The 17,196-nt window shown below is 34.7% G+C and overlaps 1 protein-coding gene across 1 annotated transcript in view; it reads left to right on the top strand.

Annotated features, from left to right (window-relative positions):
* Nucleotides 1-4,557: 4,557 nt before the first annotated feature.
* Nucleotides 4,558-17,196, top strand: part of LOC136810093 (sialin-like) — an 80,034-nt gene continuing 67,395 nt past the window's right edge. The window contains exon 1 of the mRNA XM_067066668.1: nt 4,558-4,656. The gene's annotated coding sequence lies outside the window, so the exon portion shown is untranslated. The remainder of the gene's footprint in view (nt 4,657-17,196) is intronic.

Genomic DNA, 17,196 nt, shown 5'->3' with positions numbered 1-17,196 from the left:
GCTTCTAGAAAAAAGACTAATGCAACGTTTTTAAAACTCAAATCAAATTGAACAAAATCTTATATGCCTCATTCCATCATTTAAATAACCCTTTTTAATGCTTTTACAGTATGTGACCTAAATGCACCAAGTGGTCGACAATACCATTATGATTTGAATTTGAACATGTTGTTGTTTATGTAAAAATAAAAACGATTGTTTTAAATGATGCTAATCCCAAAATTAATCAATTAATTAATCTCCGGTATTAAGAAACGACGGTTGATAATGATCTGTATTAATCTCAATAAAACCTTTTTTATCAAGCATCGTGCTTTACGAAACACCAAGATCAGTAGCTTAGCAACCTTTAAAAACGCTTAACCCATTGCCAACATCTTGCACTATAAGCTTTTAAACAACCATTGGATATAATCGTCATTGATCTAGATATAGCTATTGACCCATTTGACAAGGTGTATCCCTACACCTTATAGAATTTTACTTCGCGATCTTTTTATTTCAATTCGCTTCGGTTCGTTTAGTTTAAAATAAGTTTTCTCGATGGTTAAAAATTTGTCAATCTGTTCATATTTTACTGCAGTCAACAAATTTTGACACACCCTGTTAATATCGCTATGCGGAAACGTCTTGGAATGTGGAAACCACTATAATATTCATAGCGTGATCAAATCAAATAAATAGAGATATTGATGCGTTAAATAAACATGATCGTCTAATACTTTTTCTTTTTTCTCTCTCAGTCTCTTTAAACATTGTTGGTTTAAGCTCTTTTCACACTCGCCACTTTTGTTTCATGTTTTCCTCCTGTTAAAGGAAATATTGGTTAAAACGGCTTTTCTCTAACTTTTTCAGTGCTAAGATTTTCCAACCTGAGATCACAATAACGATCACTCTCTCTCTCTCTCTCTCTAATTCGAATGATTTTCTTTATTGATCGCTCTCTCTCTAATTCGAATGATTCTCTATACCGATCTCACTATTTCTCTAATTCGAATGATTTTATTTTCTCTCTCTCTTTCACTAGTTTGAATGGTTCTTTTTGTCAATTGACCAATCCTTCTAATTCGAACACTTAGAATGAAGGTTTCCGCATTACAGAATAGCATATAGGAACACTTAGAATGAAGGTTTTCGCATTACAGAGAAGCATAGGAACACGTAAGATGAGAGTTTCCGCATTACAGAATAGCATAGATATACTCGGAATGAAGGTTTCCGCATTACAGAATAACATATATACGTTGAATAATGGTTTCCGCATTACAAAATTGCCTGGAATAGTGGTTTCCGCATAACAGAATACCCTGGAATAGTGGTTTCCGCATAACAATAATATAAAATGATGGTTTCTGCATAACAGAATAACCTGGAATGGTGGTTTCTCTATAACAGAATAACCTGGAATAGTGGTTTCCGCATAACAATAATATGAAATGATGGTTTCCGCATAACAGAATAACCTGGAATAGTGGTTACTGCGTAACAGAATAGCATAGATACTTGTAATAATGGCTTACGCATCATAGATGTACCTGGAATAACGCACAATAACGGTTTCTACAGGATAGCATAGAAAAAGCCAAAAGAGATGGTTTCGATGTAAGAAAAATAGTCTAGACATGATCTGAATAGGCTAGAAAATGTTCAAAAAATCGTTTTTGAATAACAGAATATGTTTAGATTATGTTCAGAAAACAGGTTTCTGCATAACAGAATAGTCTAGAAATGTCTAGAAATATGGTTTCCGCGTTACAGAATAGAAGGAGGAAAGGAGAGTGGCTTAGAAATTCAGACCTGTTAAGATGTGGGATGTTAAAAACTTCCATCCACATATTTTTCCAACGGAAAAACAGGAGACTTGTAACTTGAAAAATCTCTCAGAAGGGGCCTAAGAAATTTACTGAAAACTAAAATATTGATAAATTGATTTTCACTCCACTTTTCAATGATTGCCACGAGATTTCTACTCCCTAAAACGTTCAAAGAAGTCTTTCGTGATGTACCGAAATTTTACTACTGAGACAGGGGTGAACGACAAAGGAAGAAAACAATCTATAATTGACTAGTGTAGATAGGCCTTTATGTTTCGTGATCAATCATGAGTGTTATTTACTTTTCATTATAAAAGGAAGAAAGTGTTGTGTAAACACAATTGATCTTTTTTCTTAGGTTTCCACATTCCATGGAGTTTCCGCGTAGCAATATTAACACACCCGATTTACAAGTTCTATGTTTCTTTTATTTCGCTATTGGCGTGGTCAAGTATAATAGAACCTAAAATATAAAGACCCTTCCATTCACCATACCAGACCCTCTATATACATAAAGAAAAACAACTGTTTCTCGACAAAGTTGTTCATCTGACGTCTTTTTCTTGAATATCGAGTATCTAATTTCAAAATTTAGATTCATCAACCATCTTAAACAAATACCTTAATTCCTGATATATGAATCTTTCCATCTCCATACAGACTAGATCTTTATCCATCGCAGCCACAACTCAACCACATTTATACAACAAATCTACGTCCATCAAATCATATGACAACGGATTGCGTCGAGTCTTACAATTTAACTGCGTATGCCACCAGAAACAAACCCTTTGCCAAGAAAATTGTATAATTATCACAAAACATCACAATAGAAATGAAACATTAACCATACTAAGTACACGCTTTTTTTTTTATAAGAATGGTGTAAATCCATTTCATCATGGATATTCTTAACTTTTTTGGGAAAATCATCCTAAAATATTCTTACAGCATTCTTATTACGTGGGGGTAATTGGCAATTTATTATTTAAAATGCTCTAAAAATGACATTCTTAGCTTGAGTAGCAAAATTCCATGATGGTGATATTCTTAGCATATTCTTAATTTTTTGGCCATTTTCACCATGGACATTCTTATAAAGTGTATTCTTATAAAAAAAAAGCGTGTATCAGAAAGTCGTAATTTAAAGAAACGTGATTCATTTATGCAATAAAAAAACTTTTCGGCATCATGAATTTCTTGGATTTCCTGGAGAAAACTGGTTTCCAAATGTCTCATTATACCTTTTATCAACCGTCGTAGTTAAAAACAATAACTTTTTCACCAACGATAAATCGGCCCCTTTTTTATAAGAACATCCAAAATTTCTGAAGCCTTCGGATGTTCTTAACTTTTTGAGTTTTGAGCCTAAAAGTGTTTTTAACATGTTCTAATTTTCGCCATTGTTGAGTATTTTTGTCCATTTTCCTAAGAAATTGGGTGTTTTAGAGTCTGCAAAGCCTGAACATGTTCTTAACTTGTTCTTGACATTTTGGCCATCGAAGCCTTATGTTCTTATATAGTTTGTTTTTATAAAAAAACGTGTAGTCTGTTGGCAGCTTGACACATTGTGCCTTTTCGGATATTTTCTAAACTTATAGCTTACTTACTCAAGTCTATGATGAAAAGATTGTAGCTGAAATATGAATTCAGTAAGGGCCAACACAATACCCTACCGTCCTTATCTTGCTTCTTTTACCAAGAGCTCTAAATAGCTTAGAAGGGACCCTCATGAAGCTGACGGAATCTAAAAGCCTTTGCCAAGGAAAAAACACTTCAGAATCTTTTTCAAGAAGCATTAGAGAAAGTTCTGCCAGATCCAATTCAATTAAGCTCCTTTTGAAAGACAGTCAGACAATAAGTTAAGACAAGAAATAACATGCCTTATTGTCATAAAGATATGACGTCAGTCTACCAGGACCAACCCCTTTTCTTGGCAAAGCTCTTAAAAGTCGGACGTAATAATTTCTAAAAGTATATTTCTTAGGATTTCCTATTTTACGTCATAAGCTTCGTTTTAAAACAAAACTTCATAAGTAGAAAAGTGAATATATATTGCTATCTGGAAAAATTGACCACTAAATTTCTAAGCTGTAAACGATAGTTTAAAAGCCTCGGGTGATTTTCCATCCCCCGTCGCAACATATTCAGGTTCCTAAACTTTATCCCACTGGGTTAAGAACATTCATGGTTGGTCATTGAGACAGGGGTGCTATTAGACAAGATGTTATTGCTCCAATATTTTAATGATACCCTACCTACATACACCCCCTTCTCATAGACCCACTAGGAATCCTTCCCACTGGAAAAATTGGCCAAAATATCGTCACGGTGGAAAATCATCGTCCAATTTTCGTCCCCACTGAGAGTAATCAAATAAACCAAAAGCAAAATATATACTATTTTTTTCATCCCCACTGAATTTTTTGACTTGAAAACAAAAGAAAAAAACTTGATGGGGATTTATATTGTCATATTTCTTATGAAATTCCCATTCATAAGAAATATGGCAATATGAATCCCCATCAAGTTTCAGCCCGTTATTTTTATCCCCACTGGCTGAAAAAATTCTACTGGGTCTGTGAGAAGGGGTGTCTACATACTTCGTTCGGTTATAACAATCTTCTATTTCTTTATAGGTTCATTGCTTAAAGTTCCCAAGCCGGCAAGAATAAAACTGGTCAAACTACTTGGTAGAGATATTCTCCAGGGAAACACCACAAATCCATACAGCTGACAGCGTCAAAGCAACGTCCATGTGACATTCATAACATCCATAGAAACGTTATTTGAACGTTAAAACAACGTTGTGTGCCAGCTGAGACCACAAATCCAAACAGCAGTAAGTACGATTACCATTTTAAATTTCTTGAGTAAAGACCTTTATATATCCCCTGACCAAGCGATATCCGCCATCTTTGATTGAAGTTTTTTTAAAGTTGGTACCCACAAAGAAGCCATTATAGTGTTTGAAACTTTGCCTACAGACAAACGGCACTACACCACTAGTGAACAAGCGAAATAAGATCTAGCGCTCTCTCCGCGGGTACCAATTTAAAACAAACTCCGATCATAATATTTAGCTTGGCTGGCATTTAGTAACTTGGTCCAGGGATATATAAAGGTCAGTGAGTAAAAATTATCGGCTTCAAAGCGAATAGACTTCCACACAGTTGTACCATTACCACTAAACTAAGTTACAGACTTTCTATCAAAACAGGTTATACCTGGTTCACGCACGTCTTTCCTACTCAAAACGATAAAGGAATTAACATGTTCCTGTTGAGCTTCCTTTAAATATAATTTAGCTAGAGTGCTTTTTAATCAATTTTCCCATACTGTGACGTTCCAATTTGTCCATAATTTATGCTGACGTAAAGATCTTTAGAGCAGATAATTTATGGAAGTGGGTTAATTGCATGCGAGGTTTCCATCAATTTATAAGAACATTGAAGGGTGTATATATACCAGGTCATGTTACTAAGGTGTATAATATTACTAGGGTTATCAGTGTGACATTGACCAAAGCATAGGTTTATAGGTTGAGAGATGTCAGTTTAAGCAGTCACAAGTAGATTCAGCAGCAGGGAGTGACAGAGCTGACCTCCATAATAAAGAGTTTATTTATTAGCTACACTATCCTGTTATCTTTCTTTATGTTTCTTATAAATATAATTCCCTTTTCAACTCAAGTGGGTCATGTACACACATCAAAATAAATGTTGACTATACGATTTTTGCTAACTTTTTATGTCATGTTAGCAATACTTTGCTAGATAGTACTCAGAAGATTACGAAATAGAGGATCTTGTCAATTTGACTGATTTTATTGATTACTTCAATTATGTTTTGGTTTTAAACCGATACTTATAAGGAAGCTCGATATGACGATATACTTTGTCGTGAAGGAAGACAACCTGTATTTCCTGAAACCTGTATCGCATATTGCTTTTGGTCTCCGACGAATTCGTTGTCGATACTACAAATGAATTGAAAATCCCCTTTGGAAAAACCTAAAATCTCGTGTCCATTATGAAAGGCCAAAAAGCATTGAAATATAAAAAAACCAGGAGAAAAACTTGAAAACATTTTCCGCTGCCATTGCTATTCTATCAAATAGTAAAAGTAGATTATTCCAGCTATACTTCGCAATGCAATACGCATCAAACCTGGAGGGTCACACCAAATCCATCGTAATCAATACAAAATGGTACTAGATGCCTCCCAGTTTAGTGCTCAGCAATTAAGAGAAGGATCAAGGGTAGGTGGAGCAATCCAGAAAGCTTTGCGTCGTCCCCTACCATCGGGTGGATAGCTTTCAAAAGAAGAGCCTTAGGGTCACCTCCAACTGCTTAGTTTTCCTATTGGTCATTTTCGTCCTTATGGCATTAAGGTTTCCAACAGATCAGGGCTCTTAATGCTTCCCTATATCATGGTTCCTGTCAAAATCTCCAAATTCAAATTGATCTGTGGTGTCCAAAATTACAAGTAAATTTTTGTTTCCTTTTACAAAAATCTATATACGATTTCATTAACGAATGATGTTCTTGACTGTTATATCAATAGTTTAATAATAGTGATTGACAAAATGATCATTTATTTCGACATAATCCTGAGAGATAAAATTATGTTGATTTTGCGTAGTGACCTTTATGACTTATACTTACCTCATGATCTAGGAATTATGTGATTTGTAAATCTCGACAGCCTACATAAGAGTATTTTTGATCCTTAGGTCTAAGCTGACTCAATATGACTATTACGTAAAATGAATTACAATCAATTCTCATATGGCTTTTTTGCAGTTTTAAACTTGTTTTGATGTGAAATCTACCTGGCTTGTAAGGTGAAAGACATGGTCTTCTCCTCCATTTCTAGCATTTCTCTGTATGTCTCTAATGAATTAAATAGAATCACTGGTGAAAATTTCAAATCAAAAGCTCCGGTATAGCTCCTTAGTTCTTGTGTTCCGGTAGAAGATTAATTTGTATTTTAAGAATCGATATGCAATGTACCAAATAATTACGAGACTAATTTCTTCTGGTGGTCTCTTTTATTCAACAAACCAGTTTTCTAGAACAAATTTCAGTTAATTTGAGCGAGCCAATCGATCAATACCTAATTCCTATGTTTTTAACATCACTGGTCTTTACGTCGTCAAAACAACGCCCACTGGCGGATTTAAGACAATAGAGCAAGTACGTCAGAAGCATGCGAATGAGTGCAACGCTGCGTTAATTGATAATGAAATTACAATTACAAATCTTTTCCCCTGATAAGTTTGACAGAGTCTAATACCGTCTACGAGCACCAGAACAAAGTTAATTGTCCAACGTCCAAGAACCATACTAACAAATTTCTGTGCATGAATACTCCATTTTCTCCCTCCAAGGGGTGTTAATGTTTTCTTTTTAGTTAAAGACATTAAAACCCGCGCATTTAAAAATATAACAAAGGAAAATGTTCTTTCCCATAAGTCTCCGTTTTCGAACACCCCTGGCTACTCTTTACAAAACAATTTTTTTTTCGTTCAACTAATTCTTCCTGCTATGTTTCAAATTTACTCTGAAAAGTAGACTCTGTTTAACTTTCACGTAGTTTTCTACTTTGTAATTTTGTTTGTCCCATAGGAAGCAATTACTCTTCAGCAGCAGCATCCAGCGGAGGGAAGCTATTTACTTGATCAAATAATTCATAACTTGGAGAATTGGTTCTCTATTTTCTCTTCATAATTTTGAAACTTCCACCTTTTAGATGAACAACTTATAGGGAAGATTACTTAAAATAACCTCGTAGAAGCTACCCCTCTTTGGTCAAATCTATACGATCTTTGATCTTTAAAATCTCGCGTCCCTCCATTACAGTTGACTTTCTCCAATTCGATTTTCAAAGGAATTTAATTTCCATCGAATAAGGGAGCGCATCGAATGGTAGAGTGTCGTTCATGAGAGTTTTTTGCTGAAAGTGGCTTTCAATATTATAGAATTTCAATTGTATTTATACTTTATAAAGAAAGACACTGAGGGAAGCTGTCTAGCTTGGTAGAGTGCGTAAAAACCTGTGAAACATAGACAACTTCCTTACATATGGATTCAGTGGGGCATAGTCATTATAAATACCCCGGTCTGGCAATCTATAGTTTTAGCTTTTTGTTCAATTTTCCTTTGTTACAAACAAAAGACAAGTTGCGGTTTGCATACTTTTTGATCACGTTACCAAAATCTCCTCTTGGGATTGGTCTGTTTTCTAATCACATGATCAAAAAGCTTGCAAAATAAATCGATTTTGGTACGTAAGCTCTATCTTTTAACAAAGCCTTCCAGACCAGTGTTTTTATAATGACTATGGTGGGGCTACCACTAGTGTGTAGATGGGGTTCTATATGGTAGCATAAAACATTGTATCAGTGATTTAGCCCCTGGGTAAGGAAAGTTTTGATCATATTTACTACCCTCGGACAACATATCTTCTCCTGCTCCTCTGGGGGCTCTACATTTTATGAAACTTGAATAATATGGAAAGAGGTTTTTACTTTTGATTTATTTTCATTGTTGTTTTTTACGAATTATTTTTTCACGTTTCAAAACGTAAGGGAAGAGGAGGTCATTAATCTTTCCCCACAAGGAGAAGGAAACTTCATGCAAGTCATTTATGAAAACCGAAAGAAAAATGAAATTTCGAATAATGATCAAATTACTCACCCAATGTCAGTCTTTACATCATTACATGTAATAAATATATTGTGTTCCTTATGCATTATATAATTGTGTGTCTGTGTGCAACCGAAACTCAACCAAAACAGGCGCGGCTTGGGGTTGGTTTCCGTTCGATTACGGTCAAGACGGAACTTTATTTATGTCCTTGCTTTATCTTCTCTAGACTAAAAGAAATTTGGTAAACGCGTTTTTTTTTAATGAACTTTATTAGAACATAAGGCTTCAATGGTCAAAATTTTCAGAACAAGTTAAGAACATAAAGTGTTTCTTTGCACATTTTTTTATAAGAATATACTTTATAAGAATTTCCATGATGAAAATGGCCAAAAAAATAAGAATATGCTAAGAACGCTCAGAATATCACCTTTATTGAACTTTGCTACTCAAGCTAAGAATGCCATTTTTAGAGCATTTTGAATTATAAATAGCCATTTACCTCCAAGTAAGGGGAGGGCGCCTTTCACAAAAATGTCATTTTATGCTTGAGACGTATGTACTATATGTTAAATCTAGTCTGAATTAGGCGGGGAATTAGGATCCTAACCTAGGAGTGCTGTAAGTATATTTTAGGACGATTTTCCCAAAAAAGTTAAGAAGAAATATGGATTTACATCATTCATATAAAAAAAGCGTGTATTCATTATATAACTGTGTGTCTATATGTAACCAAAACTGAACTAAAACAATGCCTTAATATCAGTGGCGGCCTGGCAGGGGGTGCAGGGTGTGCAGTGCACCACCCAGAAAGACCTGAGAGGGGCGCCAAAAAAGTTTTCAAGGGGGCGCCAAAATTTTGGCGATTTGGCGCCCTTTGACACGTTTTTAGCGCCTTCTATAAGTGCAATGTAAATTTTTTTACGAATTTTACGTTTTATTTTACGAATTTTTTCAAAACTACTATCAACATTGAATTGCGAAAAGTCAAAGCAAGAGAAGTGTTGTGTATCCACCAGGGGTTAAAGAGGATACTCACCTCCAAAATGAGAGATTGATTGAAACTGCTCGCTGTGGTTTTTGTGGTCTTATGCGGACTAACTTTCTCCTTTTTAGAATATCTTTTAAGCTGTTTGACCTTTCTTACACCAAATTTTTTTGCCTGCGGCGCCAGAATTACAAAGAACCCTTATTCCTGCCAACTTTCGTATTTTTGGGGCCTCTTTCAGCCATTGATCTTTAATGGAGAGTAAAGTAAGACCAGGAAATAACAAGAAAATAGATGTCAAATTATCATTACCACCACCTCTTTCAGCCATTGATCTTTAATGGAGAGTAAAGTAAGACCAGGAAATAACAAGAAAATAGATGTCAAATTATCATTACCACCACCTTTGTATAAATAAAAGTTTGTTAACTCTGAGATTCCGGGCGTTACTTTCAACCAGTCACTGCTCTTACAGTTTAATATTTTCACTTAATGGTATAGGGCGCAAATAAGGACAAAAATACGAGGGGCGCCAATTTCATAGTTTGCACCACCAAGAAAATTAAGCCAGTCCGCTACTGCTTAATATGATGGGGGGGGGTTGGTTCTAGTTTTGCTTTTAATACGCCTAACCCGAATTCAAAGGACGAAATTTGAAATATCTAGTTTCCAAAACCATTAAACTTCGAACTTCGGAGTTTTCGTTTTAATTTGCCTCAATGACGTATATTTTGCTTTGAATAACTTGGCTTGATGAATGTTCTTTTTTTTATTCTTTATTGGACTAAATTATCAGTTGCTTACGACACCCCTATCTCACAGCCCCGGTGAAACCTTTTCCAGCAGTGGGATAAAATTTTCTATTGAAATCCTACTGAGTAAGAATTCTATTGTTCGAAAAATCTGTTGGGGATGGTTTTGGAGTGTAATTTTTTTAAAGTTAAATTTTGAATGGGGATGAAATCAAAGTTTATTCCCCAGGGGATGAAATTGTAGGGTATTATTCCCACTGGGGACGAGATTTCGGCCAAATTTTCAAGTGGGGCTGGGGTCCCAGCATGTGTCTGACACAGGGGTGTGTCATGGGTCCTGTTTTTATGGATTTGACTAAAAATCGGCCAAACATTCCTCACAAGGAAAACAGCCATATAAAAATTACGAAAATCTTTTAATTCGCGCAAAACGCTTTTTTAGAAGCGCTAATTATTAATGGCTCATAACAAATTAAGAATGACTTGACTAATTTCAGATTCTTCAATTGTGGCTTTGATGATATTGTCATTTGTGGCACCGTCATAACATGCACATTACCATCAAATCTATCAAGATTGATGTTTTTGGTTTCATTCAAAACCCGTTATCTTTAACGGCTACTTAGAGGCAATCAATTGTTACATAAAAACGTCATAAAGTTTACATCAGTCGTTCTAAATTTGGAAGCAGTTATTAATCTACATAATTTTTGCAATATACTTTGCGACAAGAAAATGCGGGACTAGCCATAGTTTTGATGTCAGCTACCTTATCGGGGAAAACTTCGTCGGGGAAAAATTCGTCACTTGCTGGTAGTTTGATAAACGCATTAAGGCCGGGGAAAATTTTCGTCACTTGTCCAAAATTTCGTCACTTTTCCCCGACGAAGTTTTCCCTGATAAGGTACTCTCAATCAATTTGAAAATCGAATCAGAGAGCGTCAACTGTATTATAAACTATTTTATATTTGTCTGCAATTGAGAATAGCAAAACTAGTGAAATCAAAAATTAAATTTCCAAAACTAATAGCAACATTCACAAAATTTTAAAAACATTCAAAAATTCTAAAAAAACTCGAAGCTGCGCTAAGAGTCTATCTACAAATACGGGTCGATTTCAAATTAGTGATAAATCGGTTGAACTCAAACTTTTACGCTAAGTAGAAATCAGTCATATTTAAGCAGGTCTTTACTACAGCCTGATTGTACTTCAAAAGTGACAAAGCAAAATAATAATCGAATTCCCATGCTATTTTGTATCGTCTTGAGTACAAATTCAAAGTTTCAGATTTTTAGAACATATTAAATACTGACTTTGACATTGAAGTGTTCTGCACTTTCCTCTCAAAGTGAATGCTGTTATCAAATTCATCTGATAAAAGGTAAATATTTATTTACACACATCCAATATCGCAAACCATCTCCAATAAAAAAGTTACATTCTACTTTCTTCCTCGTTCGGTTTAAGGACATTCTTACTATTCGATTGGAAAGTCTTTTGTCGAATGTATGCCAAGGTGTTTTTTTCTTTCTTAAAAAGAACAATACAAAGTTTCTTGCCATAACACGATAAAATGTAAATACTCGAATTCAACGAGATGGCAAGCCACATAATTGATGCTTGGAAACGTGGATCTTGACTTTTGAATCTTAGCAAAATAAACATGACTGCAAAAGAAATATTTGACGCAAAAGACGCATACAATAAAGACATTGATTCGTTGAAAATGTCTGGCAAATTTCTTCCTTTGTAGGCTATAATAAATGTAGCCACTTGTAAAAATCCTGCAAATCCAAGTTGAATTGTTTTTGGTAGCACATTCCTACAAAATAGATATATGATTTCGTATAAAATTTTTCTTCGAGATTGAACATTAACAGTTTGCGTTTCCATAGCAACAATGGTCAAAACAACTGAAGATATGGTCAAAATGAGGATAGTAAACCATTGCTGGAGAATCGTGTTTCGTTTGCTTTTTGTTGACAATTTGTGCATTGAATTGAAAGCAGTCAAAATTTTATGTGATTTCATGAGAACTATTGCAATGAAAAACGTGTATAAATTCCCGGCAACAATGGTGTCAAAGAAGCAGGTGAACTTTCTTGGTATCGTATGTGGTAATATCACTGAAACTGCATTGATCAAAATTGAGGTAAACAAATGAATTACAGTCAGTATTATATCTGAGCTTTTAACAATAGGTGTTTTGTGATATATGATAAAAATGATCAATGTTAACACACAGAATGCAAGGTTCAAACCGGCTAATCCGAAAGCTGTGAAATAGATGGTGCTTTTGACAAGATATTCCTGACGGTATGGTTCAAAACATTTGTCATGTTTTATGTTGGAAAGATAATAACGAGGACATTTTTGACATTTTTCATCATTCCCTTTGTTCAGTTTGACAAAATTTCGTTGACATTGTTTACAAGTGAAACCATATTCGAAATTCCATTTCGTGAATTGTTTCAAACGTTTTCCTCTGCTTTGTTCCCAGCCTGAAGAACATTGATATGATTCGCATGTAGTTTCAACAGAAGCATCTGTTAATGCCGTGCCGATTGAATTTCTCAGATCTTTCACCAAAATTTCTACGTCAAGGAAATTCATTGTATTTCTATAGAAAATATTACTCTTTCTTATCCAGACCTCACATCCATTTGTAAAGGGAAATCTTAATGCTGAGTTTATTCGGGATCTTTTCGCTCCTTCCTTACCAAATCTCTCGAATATCTTATCAAAAATGGCAAATGCTATTTCGACCACCGTTCTATTTTGTTCTGATTGTTTTTGAAATAGAGATATTTGGTTTTTAAATTTCTCATGGTTTTTGATGATTAATTGACGTATATTGGTTCGATAGCTTAAAATATTAACATCATTTCCTCCATTGACTGGGAAAGAAGAATCAATCATAGATGCTGGTAAGTCATGCGTAAACCAGATAAAATTTGAATAAAAATTTTTATTGACAGTTTGCACAAACTTAATTTGATCATTTGGGCTTCCAAAAAGCACCAAAACATTGAACGATAAATCTTGATGTAAAATGTCAACAGCCCTGGTAAAGTTGGTGGAGTTGAAAATGTCAATAATATCTGTAAAATAGCAAGTATCAGAAAAGTCTTGTTGGCTTATTGTGTCAATGAACCTTTGGTGCATTTTAGAGTAATATTCACTAGAATCTCTTTCTAATCCTTTTAAAAGTAATAACCCGAAACGCTTCCAATTGAAGATTTCAATGTGCTTAGCAAAAACTTTTGATTCTAGCTCTAAGGAGTCAAATAGATTAGAATAAAAAATCTTTCCGTCTAGGAAACCTCGTATTTTACAGTTTTGGTTTAAATTTAGCACATATGAATATCGCCTTGCTGTTATCAACTTTGAAAATAATCCAGTCATTTCTTTATCCATGTAAATTATGAAGAACCAGATTGTACTTTTATTTTTCATTCGATGTTTTGATGCATTAAATGGTTTATTCACTTTATGATCCAATCCCGGGTCCAATACAAAGGATGTTGTTAAACGAAGCAGCATTTCACGATCTTGACAAACATCCAGACTTAGATATTCAAAGTCCTTCAATGTTGAATAACGTTCTTTGGCAAGATTGAATGTTTCGGTAATGACATTATGATAAAGAACAGCTCTCTTTTGAAAATCTGTCTTGTTCAAATTTCTATCACATTTTGAAAAGATACCAACGATTTGTTCTGAGTTGGTAAACGGTAATGCAACAGCTATAAGCAATATTTTCACGATCATTCTAACAATTTATTTTAGAATATTTCAGGTAGCCAAGCTTGAAGATTTTATCTCTTATTTTTAGTTTTATATTTTTTTCAAGGCGTTTCTAGTAAATTAAAGTTTTGTTTTGGTTTACTTTGTTGATTAAATCTTCTATTGCCATCTGTTTGAGTTTCTTGAAGTTTTGTTTTATTTCATCTATTGATTCAAAAGATAGAATCGTCATTTTTGCTAATTTTAACCCATCTTTCTCGATTTCGAAAGAAATAGAAATATTATGAATTAAAAAGAACGTTTTTCCTCATACACCAGCATACAAAATTATTTTTCTATAAGGAACACGTTTATAAGGAACTTGAAGCTGAAAATGGCTCCAAAAAGTAATGAATTCTTAAGGAACTGGTCAGGCTGAGAATAAGAAAACAAGTTACTAGTAAGAAACAGAGACTTAAAGGGACATAACAGTACTTGCGAAATTTGTAAACAAACTGTATGCAGCGGATACAAAATCAAAACAAATGTCACATGTCAAAATAAAAAATAAAACCAAATATGGCTAATTTTGATTGTTCAATTGTTTTACAAGTTTGTTTTGTTCTCTTTAATGACACGTGGTTCGCGCAATGTTTACATTTTACTACTGTTATGTCCCTTTAAACTTGAATTTGCACGCATTTACAAAACCCTTAAAAAAAGATGACAATATGACAAAACAACATCCAATAAATCTTTTTCCGAATTGTAGTCCATTGTTATACTTATACATAAGGTACATACTTATTAGATTAGATTTTTTTGTTTTTTGCTTATTTATGCTGACGTCATCAGAATTTTGAAAAAAAATTCTGTCAAAAGATAAACTTTAATGAGATACATCTTTGGTGTAAGTTTGAAGGGTATTGAATAAACCATCATTGAGAAATCAAACTTTTAGTTTTGATGACGTCATCGATTATGACGTCATAATCAGTTTAAGCGGCTTTTCGCGAAAATAAGCGAAAAAAACAATTAGGTTACACATCAGGCTAGAAACTACATCATAGTACCCTTCATGTTCAGTCATTTGTTTGGCCATTTTCTGTCGACTAATGCGATCTAAAAATTATAGTAATTTTGAGACATGCCATAACTTACCCGAGGACATTTGCCAGACGTTTTCAATGAATCAATGTCTTTATTGTATGCATATTTTGCATCAAATATGTCTTTTGCAGTCATGTTTATTTTGCTAAGATTCAAAAGTCAAGATCCACATTTCCAAGTATCAATCATGTGGCTTGCCATCTCGTTGAATTCGAGTATTTACATTTTATCATATTATGGCGTTTGTTTTTTGTTGACAATTTGTGCAATGAATTGAAAGCAGTCAATATTTTATGTGACTTAGCTAGAGTACTCTTGTCTTAAAGATTCTACAGAAAAAGTTGCCCTAGAGGAACTTCCAAGAAAACAAAAACGAGCTAAATCAGACCCAAAAGAATGTCCCTTAGTCAAGAAAGCAAGAGAAATTCTAACAAAAGCTTTCTCTTTGTATAATGCAGCAACAACGTGGTGGCGCAAGGAACAACTTAACTCTGCCAAGATTAAACTTGACGAGGCCTACCTAGAGGCTCAAGTTTCTTTTATTGATACTCAGCTGAAGGACATGTCTGAGTAATTTTCCAAAAATTCTCATCGCGATGCTTGGAAAGTAGTACAAAAACTAAGTGGCAAGAACTCAAAACTGTCCATCCAGCTCAAAGGTGGCTCGGATAAAAAACGCTTAGATAATTGGTTACAACATTTCAAAAATCCTTTAGGTAAAAAACCGGTGCTACAAACAAATAACTTTCTCCCACGATAGCAAGTTTCTCCCCCTCTAGATATATCTACTTTTTCTTTTACCATGGAAGAGTTGACAAAGGTCCTTTCCACAACAAAATCATGCAAGGCTCTCGGTCCAGATAACATACCACCTATTATCTGGAAGGACAGGAATTTTCATGATATCCTTTTAAAGCTTTGCAACCTCGCGTTTGAAGACAAAGTTTGTACAACACACTGGTTGAAATCGACCATCGTTCCAGTACCAAAAAAGGGAGACCTTAGTCTTGCCACAAACTATCGTGGTATCTCTCTTCTCCCAATCGCAGCATAAATCTATAATAAACTTCTTCTGAATAGAATACGACTTTATGTTTAACCCATTATGCGTAAAAATCAAAACGGTTTTTGAAGTGGTCGTTCTACTTTAAGCCAAGTTCTTGCTCTTCGACGAATCTTAGAGGGAGCTAGAAACTTCAATCTTGAGGCAATTTTGATTTTTTTTGATTGCAAGAAAGCCTTTGATTCGGTTGATCGCGACTCTCTCTTTACGGCATCCCTCGAAATATCATCGATGCCATAAAACTTCTGTACGCTAATACAAAATCTTCAGTACAAACACCTGATGGTGAGACTTCAACTTTTTCTATTTTAGCTGGTATTCTCCAGGGTGATACCCTTGCACCATTTCTCTTTATTCTAGTGGTCGATTACCTTATGCGCGTTTCTGTTGATAAAATATCTAGCTGCGGTTTTCTTTTTCAACGGTCCACGTAATCCTGCCGTTCATTTAACAGATACGGACTTTGCTGACGATATAGCACTTATCAGCTCTACCCTAGAGGATGCACAAAATCTTCTAATTACTCTTGAATCTGCTGCAAACTATACAGGCCTATACCTCAATGAGTCCAAAACCGAATATTTGACTCTTAATGTTAACGATTTATCAGACAATATTAAAACAATATCTGTTACAAACCTACGAAAAGTAGAAGACTACAAATATCTTGGTTCCTACATCTCTTCTTCTGAAAAAGACTTTAAAATTCGCAAAGGTTTAGCTTGGAGTGCATGCATGCTTTGGAAACCTAAACGTGTGGCTCAGAGATCAAGAAAAATTACCTTTCCAGATGTGGTGAGTAGGGATACAGGCCTTGATCTTAGCGACCTGGGCACTGCTATGCGCAACCGCGACTCCTAGCGCCAGCAAGTGAAATCCATTGTCTCGACTGCGGTCGAGCAATGATGATGATGATGTTATGGCAAGAAACTTTTTATTGTTCTCTTTAAGAAGGAGAAAAACACCTTGGCATACATTCGACAAAAGACTTTCCAATCGAATAGTAAGAATTTCCTTAAACCGAACGAGGAAGAAAGTAGAATGTAACTTTTTTATTGGAGATGGTTTTTTGATATTCGATGTGTGTAAAGG

Source organism: Clytia hemisphaerica, unplaced genomic scaffold (genome assembly GCF_902728285.1).
Source record: "Clytia hemisphaerica strain Z4C2 unplaced genomic scaffold, Clytia hemisphaerica genome assembly, whole genome shotgun sequence".
Lineage (NCBI taxonomy): Eukaryota > Metazoa > Cnidaria > Hydrozoa > Leptothecata > Clytiidae > Clytia > Clytia hemisphaerica.
Note: the sequence above shows the minus strand (reverse complement) of the source record. Positions and strands in the feature narration are given on the sequence as shown.